The sequence below is a fragment of the Aphelocoma coerulescens genome, chromosome 2 (assembly GCF_041296385.1).
Source record: "Aphelocoma coerulescens isolate FSJ_1873_10779 chromosome 2, UR_Acoe_1.0, whole genome shotgun sequence".
In the NCBI taxonomy this organism is placed as follows: Eukaryota; Metazoa; Chordata; class Aves; order Passeriformes; family Corvidae; genus Aphelocoma; species Aphelocoma coerulescens.
Window position 1 is genome coordinate 138,388,132 of NC_091015.1, and position 13,525 is coordinate 138,401,656.

The following is a 13,525-nucleotide window of genomic DNA, read 5'->3' on the forward strand; positions in this document are numbered from 1 at the left end:
TATCAGGTAATGCTCAAGGGAACATTTTAAATAAGGAAAAAAGAGTGGAAGTGGGAAAAAAATATCATCATTGTATTCTTATGCAGTAATGTTCCTCCACTAGCATTAACAGCTTATCTCCCCATCTAAGCACTTCTCAATAACAGACTGGGTTTTATGTCGAGTACAGGCTGTACCAAGTCACTAAAACTATTCTATTGTTAAAGATTATATAAAATGGTCAATCAAAGTGTCACTTCTTCCTGCCCATCCCCCAGGCTGCTGCAATAATTCTATATAAAAGCCAAGCGTGAAGGGGGAGCAAAGCGCCAGGAGACGGAGAAAATGGCACATAGCAGAGCCAGCAGGCACATGGGACACCCCACCACCACAGAGGGCTGCACTGCAGTGTCACCTAAGCAAAAACATCCAAATAAAACTTTAGTGAATATTTCCTTGCAAAAAAACATTTGTGTTTAGCAGTCTGTGCACCTGCAGAGCTATGGAGCATCTTTCCATGCCTTGTCTGGTACAGTGGGTCCCAGCACAACACAGATGTGGGAGATGAAGCCAGAACAGGCTCAGGAGAAGTCCACTTTTCTAGCATTTCAAATGAGATTTCTAGATAACCATGCTATATCCATGGCTCAGAAATAATCCATGTCAGATCAAAAAAATGGAAAACCATGACATTTGGTAACTGAATTTAAAAAGCTGCTTCTTTTGGTGGTGGTGGTGGGTTGGGTTTTTTCCCCCCCTAGTAGGTTTTCATACCTATTATAGTGGAATTTTGAAGGGGCTTTCAGAGAAGGCCTAAACTGGTAAAAGGTGGCAGTTTTGAGCTCAGTGTCCAGTGTTCATGTGGGATGGGAAACAGCTCCTCTAAGCTTGAACAATCCCACAGGCACGATGAGCAGCAGGGCTTTGGGGACAAAGTCCTTGTATGCACGAGGGCAAAGTAATTGCTTATACAGAAAGAACAATCAATCCCTAGCATAAAACAATATTATAGATCTCCATCACACCTGCCCTCAGTCATCTCTGTTTCTCAGTACCAGAAGGACACAAAACGGTTGCATCTCACCCTTAATGCTCATATTCCTGGGAAAACTGAGTAGGCAGGAGAACTGCATTCATTTGTGCAGGCTTGAAATAAGCCTTTGTTAAGTATTTGCTTAACATACAAATGCCTTTCACATCTCAAGATAGACAAATCAAGCTTATGTTCTAATTAAGGAAGGGATCAGATGAAGTCCTCCCTCCAGCAGAGATTTTCCAAAATTTTTGCCTGGATTCAGCTGCATATTCTAAGCACATGGATTGACAGGGAGGGGAGATGGGTAACAGAGGGCTTGTGCTATTTGTGAGTTGTGCTAGAGAGTACATAAAGAAAAATAATTCCCACTTCTCAAATGCCCAAGAGCTGATTGAGACCAAATACAGTTTGTATCAACAAGAGCAGCAAACCACTAGCATATCTCATTTTCATCTGCTATCCATGGGGGTCCACCATGAGAGCTTTAAAGGAAATCTGCATATCATTGCACCAGGATCCATGTTCTCTCATACACAGCTTGCAGGCACACACAGGCATAGCTGTATCATGTGCTGGCAAGTAACAGAGAAGTTGAGCAAACATACCTGAAATAGCTCTCATACTTAGAGATGCCAAACAGGCTCCTTGCACCATTTCCAGAGGGGCTTTTTTCCCGAGCTCCCTGCATCCCCCAGCCACTCAAACAACAGTTGTTCCTGTGGGCTTGCTCTCTCACGAAGTCATCAATTACAAGGTGACGACTTGAAGAACAATCATTTGTCACTGCAAGCCAAAACGAGCAGCCCTGCTCCTTTGTGCCCAGTTCTGATGAGGTGCTCCCCCAGGTCCAGGCTTGCTCCAGGGCTGTGTGTGCTCTTGCCCCACTGTCCAGTCCTCTTGCCTCCCCCGCTTCTTTCCTTGTAGCCTGTTCTCCCAGGCTTTTGCAGGGAGTAAAGCTTTCTCTCCTCTTTTCTGCCTCTTCCCCATGCCCAGCTGTGCCACCCATCCTCCCAGGCACTCAGGACGCCGTGATAGGTGAAACAGAGCTACAAACACCCCAATCAACATGATTGCTGTGTCTTGGGAGTTTAATCCTGCTACTGTCCCCTTGCAAAAGCACCCAAAACTGAAAGCTAGTGCATTCACAAGGAGTTGATTGATCAACAAAGGAGACTGAGGACCAAACCTGCTTTGCAGAAGAACCAGGAGGGTTTCGGTAGTAGAGAAAATACCTGAGCAATGCAGAGAGGGTATCTGAGCCACGGTAGGGGATGGCTCAGCTAAGGGCAGGGAAGATAGTCTGGAAATGGCACATGAAAAAGAGAGGCTGCGCTGCTATGAATAAGCTTACTGGCAAAGAAATCTAAGGGATGAGTCAGGGAGCAGATGCTCTTTTGCTTTAGATGTTTCAAACAGGACTGATGATCATACGAGATGCTGCATTGCAGGGCAGTGGGGAGGCCCTGGGCGACAGTCCCCTGCCAGCAAGGTGAAGCTGGTGTCCCCATCCCCTGCAGTGGGATTTGTGCCAGGGAACCTCTTCTCCACACACAGAGTCCTGCCTGCCACTGGGGCAACCATCACACCCTCCCTCCGGAGACAATTAGACTCCGAAGCCACTGCATTCCCCTGAGATGGAGGCTTCCCTGCATGGCCTGAGGGCAACAGCATACGGGAGTCACCGGGTTTGGCTTTGCAGTTCAGTTAAATAAAAAAAAAAGCATGAAAAATCCCAGGTTCCCTCGCGGGGGAGGACAAGGACGGGGACGGCGTTCCCGGTAGCTGCCTAATCGCTCACAGGGCGAAGGCCCCACTCCTGTCAGCACAAACCAGCAATTACGATTAATGGGCTGTGGCAATCGGATCCCAGCACTAACGGAGACAGCAGGTCCCACCATTTGCATGCAGTAAATTATTCAGGCTGTCAGCTGCTCGGATGTGGCTCGGTAATGCTGCGGTTAAACGCCGGCCACATGGCTAATCTGAGGTGTGCCCGCCAGCCCTGCTCTGCGCTGGGGCAGGCAGGACAGCTGTGCCACCGGCACGGCCCCGCAAGCCCCGCGCCAGCCCGGCTGTCACAGCAGGCACATGGCTAAAAGCGTGTCCTTCCGGCGGCAAAAAGCACCAGGAGAGGCTCAACAGTGTTTCACTTAGCTTAAATTTCAAGGGGCTGTGAACCTGGGAATATGGGGAGGGTTGGATGCCAGAGAGCCAGCTTCAGTGACCAAGCCTACCTGAGCCTCCAGACATGGACATGTTTCTCAGGAATTAAATGAATGGCTGGACTCAAAACTGGAGTATTCCCATATTGAAAACACAGCATCATGTAATAAACTCAGGGCTTGCCACTTAAACCTGGTTTTTATAAAGCCAAAGGTAGTGCTCTAGAAGGACCTCAGTTCAGATGAGCACCCAGTGAGTACCTGTCATGAGCACCCACAGGCCATGACGGATGAACTAGATGTGCACTGCCAACATCCCCTTCTGCCTACCTGGCTGTGAGAACTGTGTTTTAATGTACCCACCCTCAGGCAAAAAATAACTAAATCAGAATAACCTTTTAGGGTGGAAAGACTGAACTCTCCGAAGCTCAACTACTTTTTTCCTGGAGCACAGCATGAAGAATAGCAAATGTGGGGCAGAAGGGAAAGGGTTATTTGTAAAGTGATGTGAAAAAAAAAAAACCAACAACCCATCCCAGGCAGTTGTCTATGATACAGCTCTTCATCCCTGTTTTCCCACGAAGAGAAGTGATGCCAAGGGACCTGACACAAACACAGCACCAAACTCAGACGGATGAAGTTGTTTCTACATTAGCACCTCAGTGTGGACAACTGCAGCAAAATCCTGTAATTTACATTCAAATCAGACCTGCTTCATGCAGGGGTCTGCCCACATTCACTGGTGCACAGCCTGAGAAGGGCTGTATTTCATGTCAGGAGCTTGAAATGGTTAAGAGTTGTCCCACGTGGCTCAGTACCCCAGAAACACCTGTACCCTTGGTAAGCACCATCCCCCCCAACAAACATGCTGGGCTGCAGTACTGGCAGCTCTCTTGGGAGCTCTTGGCTTTCTCAAACATGCAGGTCTTTTAGTGGAAAGGAAACATTTGATTAAGAAATATAAATAGTGACAGGCATTATTCTAAGGAAAACTAAAAAAACCCCAAAACACCATAGATCAATCCTCAGGCTTTGAGAGTCTGAAATTTAACAATGAAGAGAAATAAAAGAGAGATGGGAAATAGTAATACTCTGTGTGAGCACAGTAGCATAAATGGGTAGGAGAGGCATGATAATGGATAGCAAAACTGAAGCTTAGGAGCACGAGGTCACTTTGCTAAATAAGTACCTACTTCAGAATGTACAGGCAGATCAAGGTGCCCATGTTGGCCTGATCTCTTCAGCACTGAGCTCACATCTGTTTAAAAATGTCTAGGCATATCCCATTCAGTCTGACTGTATTTAGGACAAGTAATTAAGAGTGTGATTGTCAGAAGGTCAAGCTATTTCAGATCTACAAAGACTTAAAATTCATTCAAGTGCTCAAAGGTTTGCACTGAATAGTCCTATTGTGACCAAAGGGCCATGTAGCAGCACAGAAATTTAGGCAGCAGTATGGGTTTTCACACATCAGAGCCATATTTTTATCCTCATTGAGGTCCAAAGTACTTATGCATCTATACACTAGCAGTAAAACAACAGAGTGATCCTTTATGACAGTATGACCATAATCTAACTTGACAAATGCAGTTGTCAGCATCCCTTAAAGTAAATTATAACTACGCCCCCTTGGCTAAATCCTGAGCCCTTTCAAATAACAAAACAAAGAGCTCTCTCCCAAGACTTGTGTTCTCTGCATTGTATTTTCTGACATGCTTTCCCACCATCAACCTTTCATCCTGTTGAACTAATTTCCATTGTAAGCGGCGTAGGGCAAGGAGGATAACTCCCGTTAACTTCACGCTGGTGAAGTGTGGGCCTGCCTGGAGGAAAGGCAGTAGAGAGGGCAGAGAGCCCTGGCAAGGCTGACCATCAAGTCCCATGTCCTGCCAATCAGGCAATACTTACAGACAACTGTGCTTTTCTGTAAAGAGCAGGGAAGCTGGGACTAACGACTGGGAAAAGGTCCTCCCCAGCTGCCCATCTTCAGGGCTCACAAGGTGCTATGGTGGTTTGCACCAAGGTGTTTGGTTGCAGCTCTTCCAGCCTGCTGCCCTCACTGCTACCAGCAAGCAAGGTACTCAAAATAAGGTCAGAGACATTGAAATTGACCCTTTTACAGAAGGGGCTCAGCTGAGCTCTGGATCCTACCACGATGCAGACAAGAGACATAGCAAGGTCCTGCCAGAAAGCACTGTTGCAGAGGGCCAGCAGCACGCTTTTGTCTGTGTAAATGGAAGAAGGAAGCCTTTTTCAGTCTATTTTCTCCCCTCAAAAAACATGTACATTTGTACTCTTTACTGTACACTACACACCTCTCTGGCTTGCACAAGCTTCTGCTCTGCCCAGTTTCATGCACCCGAGACTCAATCCTGCTCCAGGAAAACCTCCTGCCCTTTCAAAACCTCTTAATAAAAGTGGAACATTTAATAAGAGCACTTCTTTGTCATGAATACAGGGCCTCTTGGTCTGTGTGTCCCATCTTGGCCTGGTTTTGCCCTCCAGCAAGAGGGAAATGGTAGCGATGCTCTCAGGGATGCTTGGGTGCTTTATCACCAGAAGACTTCCCATGCAACACTATATGCCTGCAGGGAGGGTGGATAGAGCCCAAGGTGAGCAGGAGTTTTGTTTGCTTTGCTTTCACATTGTTCTCTGTAATTTCTTTATCCTAATGTTTTGGGTTTCACCCGTAGGAATTCTTTAGGTGAACCCTGCTTTCTGCATCAACATTAGATCTCAGCCCAGCCTGTGTGGTTACAGTTTTAGAGGGAGAGGAAATTGGGGTCCTACTCACATGCATGGATTACTGCACCAAGAGAATGGCTGAACATCACAAACCCTGATCCTGGGGTTGCATCCTGCCCCTAACCTGTGTCTGGTAGTCTCACCCATGGGCATCCTCTTGCCCCAGTGTTCAGTAGTGCTCTTCTCCTGGAGACAGAAAGGCAACGGCTCCAGCTTGTGCCAGATGCTCTCCCTCCTTCCATCTCCCCAACCCTCTCCCTATAAGCACATCTTCCAAAACAAGCAACCATAATGATTAAGTAGCCTTAAACTGAACAAACAGCAGGGTCAAAATCGTTTGGGAACTCACCTGGGAGTGAGTTTCTTGGGTGGGAAGTAGCAGAGCAGCTGTGCAAGAGCAGCAGCCCCTCCAAATGGCTTAGCAGGACCCAGGGAGGATGTGTTCATGGCCTTAACACAGTGCATCTCTGTCAAGGTACCCAATATTGACCTTGGAAATCATCTTAGGTATGGGCCTCTCCTGCTCCCATGCTTCCAGTGTACAGCTTTCAGCAAAAGGACAAAAATCTGGAGGACTAACAGGTTTATCAAGTCATGCCTTAGACCTTGCTGTACACATCAGCCACTCCTATTGCTGCCAAGAGACACGGTGAGAGGTTTTGTCAGACCATCCTGCTTCCAACACGGCCAACTGCTCGTGTGAATGGCAGGAGCAACAAAAGCACTCTGCTGTCCTGCCTGCGTGAGCCCTTGCCCAGCTGGCAGCAGAGCACAGCTCCTGTCCACAAGGTACAAGCAGGAGACAGCAGAAATCCTTCTTCCTCATCCTAGCACCTGAGGATAAACAAGACAGCCTGATGGGCCTGGTCACCACTGCCTTTTTCCCATCTGGGGTCTCAGACAGACAGTATCCAGACTCAAAGAGGAAATCTTCACCATGTCTCCTAAACACAGCTCACAGGAGAGATCTCAAAGGCATAGACTGCAGCCACCTGGATGTGCCTAACTGCAAGGCTGAGCCCTGATCAAAGCCAGGAAGTATTCAACCAGCCGGCCTGATCCCACACACCATCTCAGGTCTCCTTGGGATCAGTGGTGCTCACAGACACACGACCCTGGGGGGTAAATGTTTACAGCTGCAAGGCAGCTTCTTCTCACTGCTGCTTTCAGAGCCTCAGCAGATAGAAAATAGCAGGTGCATTAAGCTCCAAAATAAGATTATAACATGCTGTAAATTAAAGTATGATGAGCTCTTTGTGTTCAGTCAAATAAGGAATGATGCATGGAAAACAACAGGGGCTCACATTCATCTCTGAATGATCATTCACAGGATGCACAACAATACAATTTCACACATAGAAATCAGAGAATGTCTCTGAAATGTAAGATCTGCTCTTCCTGGGTGTATTTTTTTCTTTTTCAGTAAAGATTTCCAATGTACTGAAACCACTTATAATAATAATTGGAAAAAAAGAGTCTCTGGGAAATTATTGGCATGAACTTTTAGGTCTCTAAATTAAGGCCAGCCTAATTTTCCAATTAGGCAGCTTGATAGGCAAGATGACATGTGCAGAGTAGAAGGGCAGGCTCTAAACGGCATTTTTATGAACATTTCTCATGCCTGCAGCAGCCTTTCTATACCCAACAGCTGAGGAGTGCACTTTCCCATGCCGTCAGGGGTGAGGAGGTTACGACTCCAGCATTGTGCCCCTTGTTTTTCACACAAGAACCCGGCGCGCCGCAGCGCTTGAAAGGGTCCAGCGCCCGGAGCCCCCCAGCGCGCTGCCGGCTCCCCGCGGCCCCAGCCCCGCGCCCACCGCCCGGGCAGGCGGCTCGGTTTAACCCGCCGCTGGGGCGGGCGGCTGGCAGCGCTAATTGGGACGGGGAGGACCTTTTTCAGAGTCGTTCAGTCGGTAAATGAAACTTCAGCTCCGCGGTGATCCAGCGTGTGCAAAGATGCCACAGCCCGAGGAGCAAAGGGCACGGCAAAGATTTTGAGCTGACGCTGCTCTTTCACAGCTCGAGCTGTCAGGCAGCTGCCTGGCTGCGCTGGCTCCCGGCCGCGCCTCCCCACTGCCCGCCCGGCCGAGGGAAACCCCTGCTCCGGGCTGCACATCCTCGCTAAGCACGCTGAAGAACCAAATACCACTGGGAAGTTAGCAGTGATTTTCTAGGGCAAACAGGAACCCAAATCAGTGCGTGGGGCCCTCAGTCACTTAGAGCAAAGCCTGGCCCCCGAGAGGTAAAGAAATCACACACCAAAACCTGCTCTTAGGTGAACCCAAGCAAACCATGTCTGGCCTATTCACAGGTCCTTCTCTGGGTCGAGGAATTCAACAGCTAGACCCGTGCTGGCCTGCCACAAGCCAGAGTAGCTCATGCAAGGGCTTTGGCAGGCAGGCAAGGCAGGAGGTAGCCAGTGACTGCCAGGAGAGGACCGTCACCCCTCCTTGAAGGACAGTTGCCAGATGCTTCTGCCAACCACACTGATAACACTGCCCATTACTTTGGTGTGGCTGGCACCAAACTCTGCGCTGGGATAGACATCCTTTCCACACTGTACAGGAGCCTGGACCTATGGAAATCTGTCTCACTGAGCTTATTCTCAGTTTGCCCATACATACAGTAGGAATAAAGAAGGAGGGATGATACCTGCGTTGGAAGTGGGAGAGGGCAGCAGCCACATGCAATAGCCACAGTCTCCCTTAAGACTGCAGGGAAGGCTGTGCCAAACAAAGAGCAAACCAGCCTCGAGGACACACAGAAGCTACTGATTTCCACCTTTCCTACTTCTGGAGAACCCCAATGCCCTGCAGTCTTTTAACAACTGGATCCCAAAGTGAAGATCGTACCCTCCTACCTCAGAAGCAGATCATCTCCAGGTCAGGGCATTCAGAAGCTCTGAGCTTTCAAAAAGTTAGAGAAACAAAAAGAAGTAGTGTTCAACCAGAGTGGCCAAGTAAGATGAAAACAGAATCACAGAATGGTACACGGTTGAAAGTGACTTCTGGAGGTCATCTGGTCCATTCCTCCCTGCTCAAACAGGGCCCCATGGTCCTTGTTGCTCAGGACCATGTCCAGACTTTTTTTTTAAGTATTTCCACAGGTGGAGACTCTACAACCTCTCTGGGCACCCTGTGCCCATGCTCAGTCACTGTCAGTGTAAAACTTTCCTGATGTTCAGAGGGAACATCCTGTGTTTCAGTGTATATCCACAGCCTCTGGTCTTGGCACTGGGTACCACTGGTGTCCTCCTTCGGGCCCTTTCTGAAGACAAGAGTGACATTTGCTTTCCTCTAATGCTCAAGCACCTCTCTCAGTCACCATGACCATCCAAAGATGTTCAACATGGTGCTCAGACACTCCTTCGTGAGGCAGGTCAGGATGTATACAAACTCTCTTCTCTGATGTGTTTGTTTGTATGTTTTGGTAATGGCATATTAGACCATGACCTTCAACTTCAGTTAGTTTTGGGGTTTATTTGTATTCAGTTGAGTCATTTTGACAAGAATTGAACAACTCCTCTCCCTGGGAAGAGAAGCATGAAGCCCTTAAAGTTCTTCCCCATGCTACGGGACTGAGACCGTGAAATAGCACTTAAGTTCCCATATGTGTCATGTCTTAGACACAAACCAGGTTTGAGGTTGAGAAGCTGTGCAAAGATTCAACCAGCAGAGCTGCTGTTGTGTGAAAGACATTAACAGAGCTGGTATTTCAGTAATTCTTTGATTTCTCACAAGATGGGAGAAAAAAGATGTGATTTACTACTTTGAAAGTCAACATTTTAAAATAATTTTTATATGCCACCACTTTCAGAAGCTAACCCAAAGCTCCAGAGTGACTACAGAACCTATCCCGAGGATGCCTAGGATCCTTTAACCCAGTTGGGAAGTGTGACTTTTGGCTGCTCTTGACACGCAGCCTGCTGCAGACAGAAGTTAACAAATGGCAGATTTCCTCATTAGAGCCACCATGCAGAGAGTGCATCAGGGTGCTTAACTCTGATTGAATGAGGCGCAACCGAGAAGGCAACAAGAACACTTAGAGGTGTTTAAGATCTTACTCATGTTAGTCTAATGCAGTCATACCAGGGATAATATTTATTTTGGGTTATGGCCAGATGACAATGTAATAGCCCCATTTGGGCAGTCTAGACCCTTCATATGCGATAAACACTTCCCCAGAATGTATAATGTACCAAAAAAACACATGTAGAGTGCATGCTTGTATCTAGTAGAAATGCTCTTTAGCCAAAACAGAAGATTGGAATAGCTTTCCCGGAATTTGGGATTAATGCTGCCAGAGAAAGAGTAAAAAAGCTTGAACAATAATTTGCCTGATTTATAAATGTGACGGTATTAAGAAATGAGGAGGAACCCAAACTTTCCAGAATGCCCCAAAGTGAAGTAAAATGTGAAGTATTCTTTTCTTTAGAAACGAGTTCAGTGCCAAAGCTTTGGTGGCAAGATGCTAATTTGTTTTCAATAGGCAGGCCTGATTTCTTCAGTGTTTCCCTTTTTCCCCATTTCATCACCTAAAGGCCTGGAATATGAAAAGGCAGACAAGCCTAGGAGGATTTACGAGGTCTTGTTATAGCACATCAGTCATCAAAGGAACATGGAACTATTCTCATTTTTCTTCCAACTCCACATCATGATAAAGATATTTTTTTCCAAGTATGTATAAAGTGTTTAATGTTCTGTTCATAAAAGGTAGAATTCTAGGACAACTTATTAAAGCCTTCAAAACAGGACCAGAATAAACACAAAAGAAAAATTATTGCTTCAGCTAAAACCCAAACCAGCTTTGATTCAGTTTTTACCAAAGCTAACTTTGCTTATAAGCACGTCTGTAAAGCGAGAAAGCACTTCAGACATGCAAGTACATGTGAGGAGTGAGAAGTGGACGTGGGTTAGGGTGAAGTTCACAAGCACTTCAGTTACAAGCCTAAAAAAGGTAAGTGTCCTCCCAGCAGGATGTGTGGAAATATTCCTTGCTTGTGCAGAAAGGAAGATTTGAGCCTGCCCACAGTCATTTGCTGCAGAATCACCCCTACAGAGAGTGCCTGACCAAGTGGGGAGACAAGGCTGGGATGGCAGCAGCCTCCTTCTTCCTCTACTGAGGATCCATTCCATGCTGCTCTGTGAGCACTCAGCATTACAATTCTGAGTGCAAATTTTACAGCAAGCATGAATTACAACTACTCAAAGTGAATCTGTCATGCTCATCCAAATCTAAGTGAGAAATTGGTCAACCAAGAGAGATGTGGGTAGTATGCAAAGCAAAATATGACAGAGGATAATGAAAACTCAGTATCTGCTAATGAAGTGGGTTTGTGTCGTTACCTGAAAAATTTCAGAGCAAAAAAAAAAAATTCAACACTTTCAAAGCTCAAGACTGTTACAGGAAAAAAAAACCCCTAAATGTCTGAAAAACAGATGAAGAAACAAATGTCTTCTCAGTTGCATAATCAAAAAAAGGTGAGAGAATAAATCCATATGATTTTAGTAATGAACTTTGCTCATCAGGTCTGTGCTTCAGAGAGTAAGACAAAATTCCAAAATTTAGAAGAAAACGCAGCATGGCATGTAGAGAAATTCCTGATTTTGGCAGTCAGAAGAACATAGTTGCAGAACTTGGTTTATACTGCCCTCAGGATTCTCAGCAAAATGATGCATTTCTATTTACAGCTGGAATCTTGGTATGTATAAGTAGCATTCATTTGGTTCATATTAGTTGTACATATATAGAGTGATAAGAGTATTCCAGGCATTGCTGTGGGCTGGGCACAGTGCCACAGGAGCTGCTGGGCTGGCTTTAGCCTTTCTTTATGTTAGCAGGAGCAGCTATCCTCTTACCTGCAATAAGAAAGACCTCCAAACAATAATTCAGATTGATACCACTGCTCAAAGCAAGACACACACAAGGCCACTCAGGGATCTGTACCATGTGGACAAGGAGATTTCACTGTGCACAGCTCTTGTATATACACTTGTGCACATTTCACAGCAGAAAATGCAGAGAGAAGGAGCAAAAAGGAATGTGACCATGAAGAAGAAAGGGAACTCCTGGGGACAGGGAGCAACCAGCAGAAAAGTGTCCGCATTTGTTATTTTTCTGTGTGGATGGCCCTAGAAATACCTGCTTGCATTATCAATTTCTATTGTGATAAAAGGCTGGAGTAAAAAATAAGGATAGCCTTACAGACACAGGTCATGCAATTGTGCTATCATGGCTGTTCAGTAATGAACGCTGGTGGTTTCTTACTCAGTGTTAAGGACGTGTAGTGTCCACATATTCTTGGAATATGCAGGTATTACAGCTATGAAATGTAATTGCAACAACCCACCACAAAGACATTTCAGAATTCCCTGCTCTGCCTTTGCAATTCTGCCTTTGGGAGTTGTACAGAATTGAGGCAACGTGCAATGGACACAGGCTGCCCCAAAGAGAGACTCCTCCATGGGACAACTCTTGTATGAAGAGTTTGGAGGGCCAATTATTAACTGATGGTCACCGAAGATGAACTGGGACAACAACTGGTTCACCAAAGGCCACAAAGACTAGCAGCAGCCTAAAGCCATTGGAGGTCCAACCCTGCAATTTGTATGACTGGGTCAGTTTATGTCAACCCTTGGGTTTCCAAATAAAACAGTAAGCTGGATTTGAAACAGCAACCACAACAACAGCCTCCAAAAGCTACTTCTCTAAAGGTTATCTGGAGGAAAGTTTGATAAAATCCCTATTTGTTACCCTACTGTGAAGTAACTCTTATCCTGCCCAAAACATTAACACATATACTTCCTCCCAGATCACTCTTACTGAAGGTTGACCAAGCATGTAGCATGAGTTACCTTCAACAGACAGGATTTGATATTTTAAATCCCTCCTGGCTTCTTAAAAAGGCCTTATTTTCCTACTGTAGTGATAGGATAACTCTTTACCTGGAGGCTAACACCCAATGAAATTCATATCCAAAATCCCCTAATTAAGATCATTGAGATGAATGAGCAAATTAAAGCAACAAAATAAGCTCACATTGCTTGTTTCCTTTCTCTTGCTTGGATCCATACTGATTTCAGAAACAAAATTTCAGTTTGCAAAACTGTAAAAGGATCTGCTGGAACATGCCCATTCCTTCAGAATGGTTATGCATTTACTGTGTGATTCCTCCTAGTATTTGGGTAAATAAATACCTTATACTAAAAATATTCTTCTTGACAGATCATGCATGAGATGTGTCTTAGAAACTACCCATATCAGGTGATGTCAGGCATTGGAACAGGCTGCCCAGACAAGTGGTGTAATCACCACCTCTGGAAGTGTTCAAAAAATTTGTAGATGTGGCACTTAAAGACATGGTTTAGTGGTGAAGATGGCAGTGTTGGCTTGACAGCTGGACTCAATGATCATGGAGATCTTTTTCAACTTTAATAATTCTATGATTCTGTCTGCACTGTACCTCTTGGTTCAGTGTTATGAGAGGGCAACAGTAGGAAATGAGTTTTCTTTTGTTTATTTGGTCAAAGGTTTTTGTTGGGGCTGCTCAGCCGGCTCTCGGACTGAAACCATCAAACGTCAGGCACCAGAAGAGATCACTGAG